Consider the following 16941-nt stretch of genomic DNA (forward strand, 5'->3'; position numbering starts at 1 on the left):
TAAATACAAATCTTCAGCATCAAAGGCAGCATAATATTTCAAATCAGAAAACAACGCCTCTACGAACTGAACATCCCAATCATCAGAACGTATGTTTTGTTTAACTACATCCCCCATGTTAACTCTAAGTACATTAGGGACATTTATAACCTCAGTGGGGCCATGGATTTGAAATTTAACAGCATCCCATACTATCCCATCCAGGACAGGCCAAGCAGTGATGTTAACAAAAGCCAAGTCTCTCTTCAATTTGTGTGCAGTATGTGACGAGGAATGGGGTGCCAATGTTCCATTTAGATGTCGAATGCATGTTCTCTCTTCGACATAGTGTCCATTGACGATTCGGAAAAAATAAAACACAAAACCAATTGACATAAAAAGGTAAATTGAAAAAAGCACCAGCCAAATATATATCCAAGGGGGAATCCAAAATTTTTTTTTAAATAAACTTGTATAGACTGCAATCCGTGAGGGCTTTCCTGATGTGTGTGAAACAGTATCAAATGAAAATCTGGATTCTGTGGCCAAACGAATTTGTAAATCAGGCATCGATAAGTCAGTTGGGTAAGAGTAGTCAGTTTCATCAAGTTGAGTACCAGGCAATGTACTCAATAAAGGACTAGAAATTGTAGGCATCTCGATGGCCACCTCCGGCTCAGGATTCGAAGCAGTGGCCAATACAGAATTTCTCACAATCGAAGGACATGAGACTGCCGGTGTCATACTAAGAGGAATCGGCCACTCTGTGTATCTTGACATTGTCAATGGAGATATACCTGTTTTCTTTACGACCTGGAAGCGGAGGTAAAATGACTGTTCTTGTGCCCTTCACACCAAGCACAGGAACTGGAGCTCGGTAAGAGGGACCAAATTCTTTCTTGATTTCGATCTTCTCCCGAACCAATTCTCCAATTTGGGATAGCCAGCCAACTCCCGGGATCTGCAACGCATCATCCGAATCGGAGGGCAAATGTTCCTTTGCAAGACTGTCTCTTGTCTTTTGTAGAGTCTGTAAAACATTGCAATGTTCATCTACGTCAAAGGAGGCAGCAACAGCCACCGAGTCTAGACCGTCAAGGTCCGGTACATACATCTTGATACCAAAGAGCATTTTGTATGGGGTCCGCCCACCCAGAGACCTTTTAGGGAGATTATTAAGAGCACGCTGCACGCCATTGAGATGGGCCAGCCAGTTCCTGCCAGTGCCTATAACTCGAGCTGTCAATGATTGCTTTAAGTCACGGTTCATTCGTTCCACTACACTATTACCCTCAGGTCTGTATGGAGACGAAAACTTGACTTGGACCCCCAACTAAGCGATGGCATCCTTATACGCCTTAGAGGCGAAAGCAGGACCCTGATCCGAATGGAAGGTACCACAGGCAAAAATCCCTACAAAGACACGCAAATCCCTTATGACAGTCCGTGAATCAGCGCTGTGGTGAGGCCAGACCCATGCAAAGCGTGTACATGAATCAACTGCGACTAAGACGCACTTATATGCAGTATCAGAAGAAAAAGGAACGCAGTGATCTAAATAAACACAACCTAGTGGTTTATTAGAAATGAACAACTGTGTTAGGGTCGGACGCGCAGCAGTTGAAGGCTTAATCTGCTGGCAAATGTCACATTGAAGGACATAATCGCACGTCTGTTTGTACAGTCCCCACCACCAAAAACGCTGTTGCAATTGGGACACAGTGGCAGAAACGCCCGCATGCGCAGACGCAACACCTTCATGGGCCGCTGTGATCAATGTATTTCTGCAATCCGAGTTGGGAATCTATCTCTCCCCAACGTCATTATTTTCACATAAGGAACCTTATCGGGACTTAAGTGGTATGAGTACTTCGAAGGGATTCCCTTAGGATATTTACCTCCCTTCTCAGTGGCAGCAACAGCTGCCAAGATATCATCATCAATCTTACTTTTGGACCGTGTAACTGCCGCAACTGAATATGTCGATACTGCTGATTTCGCAGCCTCATCAGCAAGCGAGTTGCCAACAGCGTGGACTCCAACGCGCTGATGACCAAGAGTATGAATTACAAAAACGAGTGGCAACTGCTCTTTAAGCTCAACCACTCGGACCCAGATCATTTTATGTTTTATTGCGCTACCTTTGGAATCACGAAAATCATTCTGAATCCAAAAGAACAAGTTTTCATTGTAAGACTAGACACAGTAGTAAGAATCACTTACAATAAGAGTCGTCTTACTAGGATCAGAGTACTCCAAAGCAAGCATCAGAGCATGAAGCTCTGCCAATTGTGCGGTGCAGTCCCCTAGAGTCTGCGTGTGCACGACCCTGGACTTGAACTCATCGTTCACCATGGCACCTACCACAATGGCGCAAGCGGAAACGTATGTGTGTTTAGAACCATGCGCAACCTGCGCCGAACCATCAGTGTATATGATGCAATGGAAATCCTCCAAAGGCCGCATAGCCAAAGGTGCAGGATGAACGAATTCATATTTCAAAAACTCCTGCGACCGTAAGGAGGCATCAAAAATAAATGTGACATCTGGAGATGTCAATGAAGCAGCCCATTGTATCCACTGAGGGTGCAAAGCTTTAGAATTAGGTACACTGGCTTTCGTAACTGTCTCCAAAGCAGGACACGGGGGAACAACCAACATGCGTTTTCCCTGTGACAGAGCACGCTCCTTAAGAATCGCCATCTGTACAGCTGCCAAAACTTTCTCCACAGTGGAAAATCGCATTTCAGCCGAAGTGTACAAGTGTGACTTGTAGGCAATAGGTACTGTGTCTCCTTCGTTAAAAGTAAGGTAAGTGAAACCACCGCCCCAGGGACGATTCTTATCACCAGGTTGGTGTGGTTATCATGAGTCAGTAAGTATTTAGAAGCGAGCAGATCAGCCTGCAAAGATTGCAGAATTGCTGAGTGCTCCGGCAGCCAGCATGATTTGGTAAAAGTAGGTTGTATCAAAGCCTACAAAGGCTTGATACGCTGGGCATATTCAGGAATGTATGTTCTCCCGAAGTTCAAAAATCCCAGCAAAGACTGTAATTTTTTCAGAGTTGTTGGAGCGCGCAGTTGTGCGCATTTCTCCAAGAAGTGAGGAGCTAGTCCTCGACCTTCATCGTTGAGCGCGTAGCCCTGGAACAACACTGTGTACTCTGCAATGTGCGATTTTGCAAAGCTACAAATTGAGCAGACAACACGACACATTTTTTTTTTCCAAAACTTTATTCGTGATTGTATATTCATGGCATAAGCATACATTATTAAGTATCGAGCATTTAATACATCACGATTTTCCAATTTACTACCAGTCTGTAAAAAACGGGCTAAGTCGCTTTAACTAGGTCGTCCACGTACAGATACATGCACAGTATCAGGGTCCTCTGTTATTGACAGGACATATCCCGCACCCACCCCTTCCCTCCCCAACTTTCCCTCCCCACCCCCTAGACCCGGGTGTCAATAATCTTCTCTCAGCTATTCAGTCTCCGCTCCACGGTGATGACCACTCTCCTTCCAGAATAATCAATATAAACCTACCTAAACACGTCCGTTCCATCACAGCGTTCATTATACTCTGCCTTCCTCCCTCAGGGTATAATGTGCTGTCATTCGCTTTGGGACAGTGGCTGGTCTAATCTATCTAACTCCATTAACATAACCTCCCAATCCTGTGCCATGGGAGTTTTCCGCCTCCCGCCCTCCTCCTCTTTTCTAAGGGCAACACATTCTGCTCGGCCCCACCTCACTACCTCCGCCTGCCATGTCTCTACCCTGGGCACTCTTGGGGATTTCCACCTAATCGTAATCATCCTAATCGCCAAGAGGAGGGCAAGATCTACAAATCTTAGTTTGGTTTTTAACGGCTTGGGACGTGGGCCAGCTCCCACTAAACAATATAAGGCGCTCTCCTTCACCTGTATCTGTGAAACCTCCCTTATTGTCCAAAGCATATGTAGGAGGCCCGCCTCATCTACCCTGCATCGCTGGCAATGATGGAGGGCGTCGGGAAACATCCGGTGAATTCTCCCCGGGGTGAGATATGCCCTATGGAGTATCATGGCTTGGATGAATTTAAATTTCACATTCCGGGAGACCCTTTTTGGGTGTTCCAGGACCACCCGCCATATTGCATCTGTAATTTCCTCCCCCGTATCCTGTGACCAGATCTCTCGTAATGTGGTAAGGGACAGTGCCGCATGAGTTCTATTCCCTGTATATAGCCAGCGTACTAAGTGACCCCCTGCCCCCATGTAGTGCATCAGATGTACTACTCATGCTGCTGTGGTTGAATGCGTTGTGGCGCCCAAGTCATCCTAATAAAGTGAGATACAGTAGTGTGCAATAGGTAATGTCTGTCCGAGGTCCCGGTCACCTGTACAAAAGTGCGGTGGTCAAGCAGTAAATCGTCTCCGAAGAAAATACCCACCCCCTCAACTCCGCTCGCCGTCCAGTGTCGTAAAGTATTTTTGGTGAGTTTTCCCTGCGGTGTTGGGATGCCCAATAGAGGGATATTATCTGCATATGGCAGTGCAGACTACGTGTAAGCCAGCGCCTTCTTCCAACAGAGAAGGGCAGTGCGTAGCAATGGGTGGCACAATCTCGGTATCTTACTTTTGGGTAGCAATAGGGTATGTAAGTCACCCCGGTCCAACTGTTCCGTTGTCCATACGATCTCATGGAGGTTCCTTCCGACCAGCCAGTAAGACAACCATTGGAGTTGACTGGCGTAATAATACCCTTGAAAATCAGGGGCACCTAGGCCCCCCGAAGAGGTACCAAGTTGTAATTCACGCAGACTAATCCGTCGTCTGCCCAACCCCCATACAAGAGTGGTCAGTAAGGTATTTATTGTCGTGAAAATACGGTGTGGGAGACATATGGGTAGATTCACGAAGTGATACAGTAAGTGAGGTAGCATTACCATCTTTGCTATTGCAATGCGGCCCATGACTGACAAAGGCAGCGAGGTCCAAAAGCAGATACTGCCACGGAGGCCAGCAATGGCCCTGGAGATATTGCCATACAACTGGTCCTCCGTTTTCCTGTATATGCGGATCCCCAGGTATTTAAAGCTGGACTGAGCTACTGGAATCATGTAGGTGCCAAATGATATAGAGGGTGGATGGGGTGCGTCCCAGAAGTAGAATCCCACAGACTTTTCTGGGTTTATAGCCAAACCCGATATCACTTCAAACTGACGGAAGGTATCGTATCACAGCGTATGATCAGCCTCCAGGTCCCGGAGATATAATAACATATCATCCGCATATATGGAGAGTATATGGGATGACGCTGCCATTGGAATGCCTAGTGCAGTCGCGTACTTGCGAAGAGCAATGGCCAGTGGTTCGAGCGCTAGAACAAACAGCATTGGGGACAGAGGGCACCCCTGTCTGGTGCCTCGGTAAATCGGGTATTCGGCCGATACATAGCGCCCCGTTCGCGCCCGAGCTGTGGGATCAGTATATAACAGCCTGATCCATCTTATTAGAGGGGCTGGGAAGCCAAAGCGTTGCAGGGCCTCAAACATAAAGGGCCAAAAAAGTTAATCAAACGCCTGTTTGAGATCTAACGCAATGCATCCTGCCTGTTTTAATTCTGTCGGTGATGCCGCAATTAGTGCGTGCAGGCGTCTCGCGTTTAGGGAGGTACTGCGCCCAGGAAGAAATCCACACTGGTCTCGATGTATGAGCGCAGTCAGGTGAGGTTGGATACGCAGGGCGATAGCTTTGCTCAATATTTTATATTCCGTGGACAGCATGGATAAGGGCCTATAATTTGCCAGCTCCAAAACATCCCTACCCGGTTTAGGTATGGAGGTCAGTAATGCCTGCTTGTTGAATGTGGCAGACGGCCCTCTTCGAAGGCTATCTTATATACCTTTTCCAGGATTGGTACTAATGTATCGGCATAAGTCGAATAGAACTCCACCGGGAGCCCGTCCATGCCCGGTGTCTTGTTTCTGAACTCGACACAGATGCTCCCAAAGTTCGTCGTCTGTGAGATAAATCCCATCCACATACGAGCATGCATCAGGGTCGATTCTCTTCAAGAGAGAGACTATGCGGGCAGAAAACACCCCAGGACTATTCTTATAGCCCATCGGTAAACGTTTGAACTGTTTATGGACACCGCCGCATGTAAAACTGGTCCATTGGGAACTTAGACCATCCAAATGGTGGGCATAAAAACCGTTGGATATGTCAAGCATGGTTTTAAACCGCTTACGCACAAGACTATACACAAAAGCAGAGCTGAGAGTATTCTGTACTGCACAGGTACGGCAATGCGAGTTTAAATGCCGGAAATTCAATACCAAACAATACGATCCGTCAGGCTTGGTCACAGTAAAAAGAGGGTTATTCATTGGTGACACACATGTTTCAATCACTCCTTGATATTCCAATTGTTCAAGGATTTCCGCAACGGAAGCCTTAGTTTCAAGTCTAATGGGATATTGAGGTTGAGGCTGTGGCTGAGACCGCAAAGGTATTTCGTGATTGGGGGGGGGGAAATGTATCCCAACCACAGTGTGTACGTTACAGAGCCGTCCCAAGAGCTCTAGCCCACTCTTCTGCAAAATTCAGCGCATGCTCCTTCGAGAGCGTGTGCGCAAAACTAGGGAGGATTACCTCCTCCCCTCATGGAGCTGCGAGAACAAAAGGTGGGGGCCAGTCAGCCTCTGCTAACAAAATGTCATAGGTAGTTGTAAGATTTTCCCAAAATACCCCTTTTATGGTACGCTGTATGTCACCTTCAATGAACAAGACTATTTCGTAAAGTCTGTCAGGGGGAGCAAATCTAGTTTCAGCTGTTTCCACAACAACATAACGGTCAGTCGCTGTCACCTTCAGTAGTGGACGCAGGGCCTCTCGCACTATGGTGATCTCCGCCGCGCTGTCCAGCAAGGTCAGAGCCCATGTCTGATTCCGAAGCTGCGTTCTCACTATCTGTAGCATATCCCGCTGATAAAGCGGCGACTTTCTTCTTTTGAAACTGGGGTCTCTTCGGTGTAGAATCGTCCTGCTTGCCTTTACCGTCTTTCGGGCGGGGCTGGTCGCGTCCCTGCTGGCCACCCTGACCCCTGCCGCCTCCTCCACCACCGGTCGATGAGGGCGATGAGTCCTGAAAAGAACGAGGAGAGCGTTGGTCAGAAACCTGAAATCGATCAAAATTGACTCAAAAGTTGAACCAAAATCAATAGGCGATGACATGGCGGTAAGTGAACCATCCCTGGTAGACGTATTCAATTCAATACAGAAGTTTCAGCTGGATGTTAAATCCGACAACAAGAAACTCCAAGGGGCAATCAGTAAAGTGGGCCAAACATGTCTGAAAATTTCAGATAGAATGGCCTCGGTCGAACAACGTACAGAGAATCTCGAAACCGACGTCTTGGCTCTGCAGAAACAAGGACAATCACAAGAGGGGATTATTCGTGGTCTAACGATGAAGGTAGAGGATCATGAAAATCAGGCTCACCGCAACAACCTACGCATACTGGGGATCCCCGAGGGAGTGGAGGGGAACGATACAAGGAGTTATATGCTATCCCTGTTCAAAGACTCATTACCCGAGCTTGCTTCATGGGATTGGGAGAAGGAGATCCAGCGAGCCCACCGCTTTCCCTTTACCATCAATAAATGGACACAAGGATCAGAGCAATATCCCAGAGCAATGCTTGTCAATTTCGATAACTTTCTTCTATGGGAAGCAATCTTAGACTTGGCAAGACCGACCAGAAAAAGACAATACAAAGGATATGCTTTCTTTAGCAGACCTGACTTTGCCCATGCAACGGTCGAGAGAAGATGGCGACTACGGCAACTCTTTACTCCATTTGAAAAGATCGGTGCGACAGTCTTCTTACTTACTCCAGCAAGACTAAAAGTCATATTTAAAGGTACAACGAGAAGCTTCTCCAGCGAAATCCAAGCGCAATCCTATTTGGAAGAGATCACCGATCACAGCAAAGATAAAGAAAATCTATCCAAAGGGAAGAAACACAATAAATAGAGACCATATGTTTGAAGTCAAAGAGCTGAGACATAGGCAGAGAGGGAGAGCTGAGAATTTCCTTTAGAAAGTGGGTTGACAGGTGGTACTATAGTGAAAAAATTAAATGCTTATAACTGATAGCTGTTGAACAAATTCACCGACTAGTATCAATCAGCTCTTCAGAAGTTACAGGGGTCAGGGCTAAGAGTCACCTACTTCAGATGGATCTGCGAGATGCCCACAACCTGGGCCCACGGGCAACAGGTAGCCTCATTAGATGGAGGGGGGAGGGGTAATGGGGGTGGGTTTTAGCTGTTGTGGGATAGACGGGGGAGGGGGAAGGGGGCAGCGGTACAGGCAAAATGAAAGGGTAGAATTTATAACGAGGCTTAGAAAAAGGACAAGAAGAGCACACCGTCTTATGACCAAAAAAGATTTAATTATAGATGTACACAAAATCTATAAAACAAATGGCTAAATTGAGAATACTAACTATGAATATATGTGGGCTCAATGATATTAAAAAGAGGCAAAGATTAGCAATAGGTTTACATTCATTAGGAGCAGAAATAATATGTCTTCAGGAAACACACATTGAGGGGTCACAAAGACATCTGTTTAAAGACCTGGGATATAGAGTTGTCGTCGCCACCACCCAACCAAATAAAACTCATGGGGTAGCTATTTTAGCGCAAGGTGGGGGTTTGAATTTTTTAAGATCAGCTTCAGATCCATCTGGTAGATGGGCTATTACAGAGTGTCATTGTACAAATGGGAAAAAATGTACCGTCGCTTCAATCTATGGCAACGTCATAGACGATCCAACACTGTTACGGTTCTTATCCAACGAATTAGCACATTGGCCCGATGATCGTGTGTGGGGATATTAACATCAATCTCCCACCAATTTGGCTTTCGGAACAAACATTTAAATATCAAGGCCGGAAACCTAGAACATATAAGGCCTTGGTGGAACTATGTCATGTTCATGGGCTGGTAGATTGTTCGGAGATGAAAACACCGCAAAACCATGGGTATACTTTTTTTCCCACCCCCATCGCAAACTGGCTAGATTGGATTATATGTTTATTTCCAATGTAATTCTCTCCAAATGCTCTATAAATAGGCTGCCTAGGGTTTTTTCTGACCATAATCCTCTACTAATGAGTTTTGATACTGAGATTATTAAATCTGATCGCAGCAACTGGACTTTTGAAAGAGCCCTTCTAACCAACGATAAATATTGTACTCATATGGATCAATGGATCCCCGAATTTTTAAGCTACAACATGGGTAGTGCCTCGCTAGAGGTGGTTTGGGATTCATTAAAGGCAGGGATAAGGGGGGAAACCCTCAGATTCTCTATTCAAAATAACAAAAAAGCCAAACAAAACTTAAAAGATCTAGAGGAGAATCTGGCTAGGAAAGAAGAAGATTTAATTAGACTACTTCAAGGGGGGACAACATAGAAGAGGCCATCAGAGATGTAGCGATAGCAAAAAATTTAATATCTGAATTATTCACTCGTAAAGCAATCCTCAAAGCTACAGAGAATAGGGAAAAAAATCTATGAATGGAGCGAACAGGTAGGGCACCAATTAGCCATTAGTGTAAGAGAACAAAATTCAAAAAATACGATTAAAGCAATAAGAGACCCCGTTCTCGGCCTAACTCATGATACAAACGAAATTAGGGATGCCTTTAGGAGATATTATGCAGAACTCTATTCTGAAATAGATATCAAGCAAGATAAAATCGATGAGTATCTAATTTCGGATATAAGGCCCTGCCTATCCATAGCCGATGAGGGAATTCTCGCTGAAACTCCAGACTGGATAGAAATTTTACTATCCATACGCAGTCTTCCATCTGGCAAGGGCATCAGGTCTAGACGGTATCCCCGTGAAATTTTATGTCAGATTCAGTAGCTCACTCAAAGACATCCTAACCCAGTTGTTTACTCAGGTCTTCATGAATGGACATCCTCCGGCTTCTTGGGCATGTGCAAAAATTATAGTATTCCCCCAAAAAAATAAAGATCCGACAGAACTAGGCACATACCGTCCTATTACCCTAATTAACAACGACTCTAAAATATATTCCAAAATGTTAGCAAGCAGATTGGCACCTTTAATTCATAAAATTGTATCTGTTAGGCAACACGGGTTCGTCCCTGGAAGATCAACCACAGACCACGTCCAGAGGGTGATAACTCTCTTTGACATTGCCGAGGTAGCAGGAGACCCTATGGGTCTAATTTTGTTAGATGCGGAAAAAGCATTCGATAGGGTCTCCTGGCAATATCTATGGTCGGCCATGGCAAAGAGTGGGATCGGGGATCATTTTATTCAAGCAGTACAGAAAATGTATGTCGCTCCCGAAGCAGTCATTATGATCAATGGGGTCACCTCGGACATCATCAAAGTAACTAGAGGTACAAGACAAGGGTGTCCTTGTTCTCCCCTACTCTTCGCCATTTACATCGATCCTTTTATCGCAAAGCTAGAAATGAACCCATCCATACTACCTATTAAGACATCGAATGACGAAACTAAAACTCTAGCCTTCGCAGATGATATTGCGATTGTTACATCAGATCCAATTACAACAGCGAGGATAGTGGAGGAAGAAGCAAAAAGGTTCGGGGAGATTTCGGAGTACAAACTAAATCAAACTAAAACCCAGATTGTAATAAATAATAACATCAGCGTGGACGATGCAAGAGTCACTGATAATGCATTATATCTTGGCGTTAATATTACATCCGATCTGAATAATCTAGTGGCCCTGAACCTAGACCCCTTATTGAAACAGACAAATAAAACCTTATCGAGACTCCACAACCTGCATTTAACAATAATAGGAAGATGCAATCTTATCAAAATGTTTTTTCTGCCCAAATTCTTGTACTTCTTCCGGGCAATCTGTCTTAACTTTGACCTATCACTTTTTAATGAAATAGATAATATGTTATCTCGCTTCATTTGGGGCTATGGAAAAACACGAAGAGCCTATAAACATATCACACACTCGAGGGATAGAGGTGGCCTAGTCCTCCCTAATTTCAAAATCTATTGGTGGGCTACAACCATCAAATACAGTCGTCTACTGTTGTGATGTATTCCTATAGGTTCTGTATCGATCCCCCTATTCCTGACCCTATTCTGGTTAGCAAACTAACAAGTTAACTAGCAGCCATCCCATGAGGCAGAAAAACCCCCATGATGCAGGAACCGTTATCTGATAAAGCCACACTACGGCACAGGAACGTGTTATCTGATTAGGTCATAACGCTTGCCATCTAATTAGACAAGCGATATTCCTCCAGCCCCTGATAAGGCATACGGAGTTCTCAAAACAAATCAAACCTATGACAACCTGGGAAAAACCCTGCGGCCATTGTTTTGATTTCACCGAGAACTTCAGCAAAAGAATGTGCTAACGACCTGGTCGTATGACATCCTTATTGACGTATCTATGTCCATCCTTACGTCAATCTCAGCACCTTAAAGGTATAAATATTACCGATATTGCCCTATGCAAAGACACGCGGTGGTGACGAGGACGGAGCAGCCAGACTTGCCGAAGCCCAGAACAGAGCAGACCCCGCTGGCGCAGCCCCGCCTTCTTGACGCGCTGAGAACGAGACGCTGCCCATTTCTCCTGCCGAGAAATCCAGCTCCGGCGCTTCCGGGTAGCCCTCGCAGGCAGCCTGGAATATCGAGACCAGAGACGAGAGATACCATCCCTCATCCATCCTAGATTCCAGGTACAGAACTGAATAACCCCTCGAAGAGAATTCTTTAGTCAGACACTTGGCAAAAACAAACTTAACTTAAACTGTAACTTTCTATTCCCGCCCACGTATTAGGCTTAGGTCAGGTACACGGGGTAGGCGTAGCTAGAAACACCAGTTGAGTACGATTAGTCAAATGTATATGTGTATGTATTCATTTTATTCATTTTAAACCATCATATGGCTTAGAAACCATATCAATGTTTTTACAGTATTATTTTATACTTCTGCTTTTAATGTATGCACTTTACTTAACCATAAGTATTGCAATATTATCGATCCATTTCTCTTGTATGAGAAAAGAGACTGATCAATAAATAACATCTTTTATTGAACACGCCTGTCTCTTCCTTTTCTCTACAATCTGATGAGACTAAGAATGCACGTACTGACTGAGTAAAATAACTTGCCTTTTGTTTTCACACGACTCTCGAGATACACTCTTGATTAGGGGAGAGCAAAGTTGTCATGTTCTATGGTTGTCAGAAACTAAATCCCTTCTTGTCTATCCAGGGAGGTTCAACTCCTCCTTGCCTATTCGAGAAAGTTTCTAGTGAACTCTGAGCTAGCTGGCAAACCCAAAACTTTAAGTCTAATATCGACAGTAGTAGACCTAGTTAACGTCTGGTCTAGGCCTATACTATTGAAGGTATTATTCCAATGCGCAGAGCCTATTGGGATAATAGGAACTACACTACATGGCGCCCAACTCTTTTGGAAGGGCGATAAAATTAACGTAAGACAGTTAGAGTAACTCAGTCGTGCTTTCTCACTCAGACCCCTTTTCCCATAAATACTCCAAAGACGTCTGGAGTGGGCGAAAGGTAATATCCGCCAAACCTCGCAGGAGGAAACTCCTATGTATGGTACTTGGTTTAGTCAACGTTGAAGGATAAACCGTTCCAAAACATTGTGCAACTGTCATGACCCCAGTGCTTAGTCCTACATTCGGCAAGGTCAGGAAACGAAATTGCAAAGACTCGAGATCATTCAATAAATACCCACACTGGTTGCGGCAAGTTCCTACCTGGAAGACCACTCTGAAAACCTTTCTCAGGGTGTTGAGTCTGTCTTCATTTGATCCCACTATGCCATTGCGCGAAAACAAAAGTTCTCGCTCTAGTCTTCTGGAGCGCGAGACCAGTAACATCTATTCAGCGCATGCGCGCTCTGGTAACTGCGCACTTCAACTGAATAGATCGACGGAGAGAGCAGCGTTTCCTCAGAGCGCATGATTTTGGATGCGTATCTTCAGAGTTCAGAGCAGCAATTTTCTAGGAAAGTATTCAGAGCTATTTCTTGTGTAATCCACTTTGCATGTGGTAATTTGTTTCTTTCATGAATTCATCTTCAGAGTCGTTGCCTTCAGAGAATTTTCTTCTGTCAAGTTCGAGAGTTGAGAATAAATTGAGATGAGTATTCTTTTGGAGGAACACCTTCTGTGAAGAGAGGGTTTCCATTCTTCAGAACCAAGTAAGGAATTCCGTTACCAATAAAATATAGCGCCACCTCGGCATTCAGCGAGGAGCCACCTATTGTGACTGTTTCAAAAGGCGCTTCGCAAAATTAACAAGACTGTAAGTGACTGTTCAAAGAATTTGTTTTCAAGATAATTTGTTCTTCTAAGCACTTATAAGACTTGGAGTCTATTTCAGAGACTATTCTAGTTCATGTGAGAACAGTATTCTAAAACTGCTCAAAGTCTAATTCCACGAAAGATTATAAGACACAATATTTTCCAATATCTTCAGTTCTTGAGCGGGAGCTGAAGCTCTTTACAACTGATCAAAAACTCGCTCAGGCAAACGTTAGAGAGGGGCTAATTTCATTGGTGATTAAGGTAATGAGAAAAATATCTAAAGATTATACAGTGTCAGAGTTACTAGTTTTAGAACAGAGTTATATTATTGTTTTCGTTGCAGGTATTGCCAGGAGAAATAACATTGAAGAAAGACGAGTTCTGGTCGGTACCATCGCCAGTGAAGTCTCTCTTGTTTGTCTTCCACTTCCCCTTTCCCCTCTGGTTGAATTCAGGAGACGAGTGTTTTTAATCACTGTCGTCTGTGTTTGGTCAGGGGGTGTAGGGGGCTACGTCTGTTCCTGGGGAGGTCGCATTTGGTGTTCTGACAGATTGAAGTGCCCAGAAAGCCTCTTTCTGAGGTGCACAGACCTCTTCCCGAGCAGACATGGCTGAAGGCTTAGATTTAAAGGCATTAGCCACAGTTCTTGATAGTATGCAAAAACAATTAAATAATTCATTGGAAGACAATAAAAATCTCAGGGCAGAGATAGAAAGGACTAGTCAAGAAAATTTACAAATAAAATTAAAATTAGATGAATTGTTAGAAGTAGGTCCAAGTTTTAAGCCTTCAACAAGTCAAATTAGTAGCTCATCTTCCTCTGATATCTCTACCCAAGTAATTCATGCAGTCTCGCCCATCATTCCATTGGCCTCTCCCGAGAGATTTAGCGGGGACCCCCAGAAAGCTCAAATCTTTCTCACACAATGTTCTCTACACTTTTTGTGTAGGCCAGTAATATTTGCTAAGGATCAATCAAAGGTGGCTTTCATTCTGTCGTATCTGACTGGTGACGCAGCTGCGTGGTCTATGTCTCTAGTCACAAAGGACGACCCCATTTTGTACAGGTTTGAAGAATTTAAAGTGGAGTTTTTGAGAATCTTTGATAGACGTTCAGCGTCACAAGCTACAGACAATGAATTACTGGATCTAAAACAAGGCAATAGAGATTTGGTGGCATATCTAGCCCAATTCAATAAATTGATTGTTGAAACTCAATGGCCGGAGGCTAAGAGAGCTGCCATCTTTTATCGAGGTTTAAAAGATGAACTTAAAGACGCTCTAGCGCAAATTCCAAAAAGACCCACAGAAGTTTCCGAGCTTATTGATTTGGTATTGCAAATGGATCATAGACTCCACGAACGTAAGAGTGAAAAGAGAAGAGATTTTCGTTTTCCTCCACCTCGATTCGATCGTATGAAAACTGAGAGTCAAAAGGCAAACGAAAGTTCTCAGTCAGAGGAGCCCATGCAAATTGGGTCGATAAGAGGACCTTTATCCAAAGAAGAAAAAGAGAGAAGAAGAGCGGGACAATTGTGTTTGTATTGTGGATTATCGGGCCATTTTGTAAAAGATTGTCCAAAGAAGCCCAAGATGTCACAGCAGGTAAAAGATCGGCTTCACCTGTAGTCGGAGCTGCACAGGTGGAAGCAGAACCAAAGTCAGCTTCAAGTCCTCAACAGATAATTAATACTCTTCAATCATCTGCTCCTCATTTAGTAGTCTCATTCACTATCGAGTTTCGAAATCACAAGCTCAGTGAGGTCACCGTGATGATTGATTCAGGAGCAACGGGCAATTTTTGTGACATTAAGTATGCTCAACGGATTGGAATCCAATTCATACGGAAGAAATTAGTAGAGTCTGTGAGAGCAGTAGACGGAACTAATTTATCATCTGGCCCAATCACTCATGAAACAGAGAAGATTCAATTAACTGGGTTGAAGGGTCACACAGAAACTTTAATTTTCAATCTCATTGATGCTCCACAGTTTCAGCTTATATTAGGTCTTCCGTGGTTAACTGAGCACAATCCACGCATTGATTGGGAGAAGAGAACAGTCTGTATGGATTCAATTTTTTGTAAAGAAAATTGTTTTTGTGATTCCCCTTCGATAGAGGAAGACTCCCCAGCGCGAAAGTTGGCCGATCATCCAGCTCTGATTTGTTCAATTGAAACCCAAGAGATTCCGACGGAATATCGAGATCTATCTGCAGTTTTTGATAAGAGAGAGGCAGAGAAACTTCCTCCGCATCGTCCTTACGATTGCAAAATCGAAATTGAACCGGGAGCAGTGCTTCCATGTAGCCGCATCTATGCATTAACAGAAGATGAGAACACGTATTTAAAGACATATCTGGAGCAATATTTAGAGAATGGATTCATTCGTCCATCCAAGTCACCCGTTTCTTCACCTTTATTTTTCATCCCAAAAAAGAATGGTGAATTGAGAACCTGTATTGATTATAGAGCACTCAATCAAGTGACAGTAAAAAATAGATATCCCCTACCTCTCATTTCAGTGCTCCTGGACCAAGTAAAAGATGCCAAAATTTACACTAAACTAGATTTGCGTGGGGCATATCATTTGATTAGAATTGCTGCTGGTGATGAATGGAAAACTGCTTTTCGAACACGACATGGATTGTTCGAGTATCAAGTGATGCCATACGGTTTATGTAATGCCCCAGCAGCTTTTCAACATTTTGTAAACGATATCCTGCGAGAATTTCTGGACAGAATTGCTGTGGTTTACATTGATGACATTTTAATCTTTTCAAAAAATGTAAATGAACACATTTCCCATGTCAGATCGATTTTAATTCGATTACTTGAAAATCATCTTTTTGTAAAATTGGAGAAATGTGCCTTCCATGTGGATGAAGTGGAGTTTCTTGGATTTGTGTTGTCTCCCAAAGGAGTCAGCATGGATATTTCCAAAGTCAAGGCAGTGCAAGATTGGCCATCCCCTTCGTGTGTGAAAGAAATTCAGAGTTTTATTGGTTTCTCCAATTTTTATCGGAGATTCATTCCAGATTTCTCTCATAAGGTTAGTCCCATCACGCGTCTATTGAGAAAAGGAGTCAGGTTTGAGTGGAATGAGGAAGCGGAATCAGCCTTCCAATTTTTAAAGAGATCTTTCACCCAGGCTCCAATTCTGTTGCATCCCAGACCTGAAGAACCATTTTTTGTGGAGGCTGACGCCTCAGATGTGGCTATAGGAGGGATTTTATCTCAACGCCATCCCAATACAGGACAGTTGCACCCAGTGGCCTTTTATTCACGGAAATTAACTCCTCCAGAATGTAACTATTCCATCTCAGATAAAGAATTGTTAGCTGTTAAGGCGGCCTTTCTTGAATGGAGGCATTATTTACTTGGCGCAACTCACAAGGTTACTGTATATACAGATCACCGTAATCTACAATTCTTAAAATCAGCAAGAACCTTGACAGCTCGTCAGCTTCGCTGGTCTTTGTTTTTCGCAGATTACAATTTTGTTATCACATTCAGACCAGGCACTAGTAATGTAAAGGCAGATGCGCTTTCCAGAATCAATTCCAATTCCAGAGATGT

The 16941-nt window shown here is 43.9% G+C and overlaps 1 protein-coding gene across 1 annotated transcript in view; it reads left to right on the forward strand.

Moving 5' to 3' along the window:
* The window catches only part of NRDC (nardilysin convertase), a 2150332-nt gene that overhangs the window by 514379 nt on the left and 1619012 nt on the right, over positions 1–16941 (forward strand). The window lies entirely within an intron of this gene.

This window comes from Lissotriton helveticus, chromosome 1_2, assembly GCF_964261635.1.
Source record: "Lissotriton helveticus chromosome 1_2, aLisHel1.1, whole genome shotgun sequence".
Classification (NCBI taxonomy): Eukaryota; Metazoa; Chordata; class Amphibia; order Caudata; family Salamandridae; genus Lissotriton; species Lissotriton helveticus.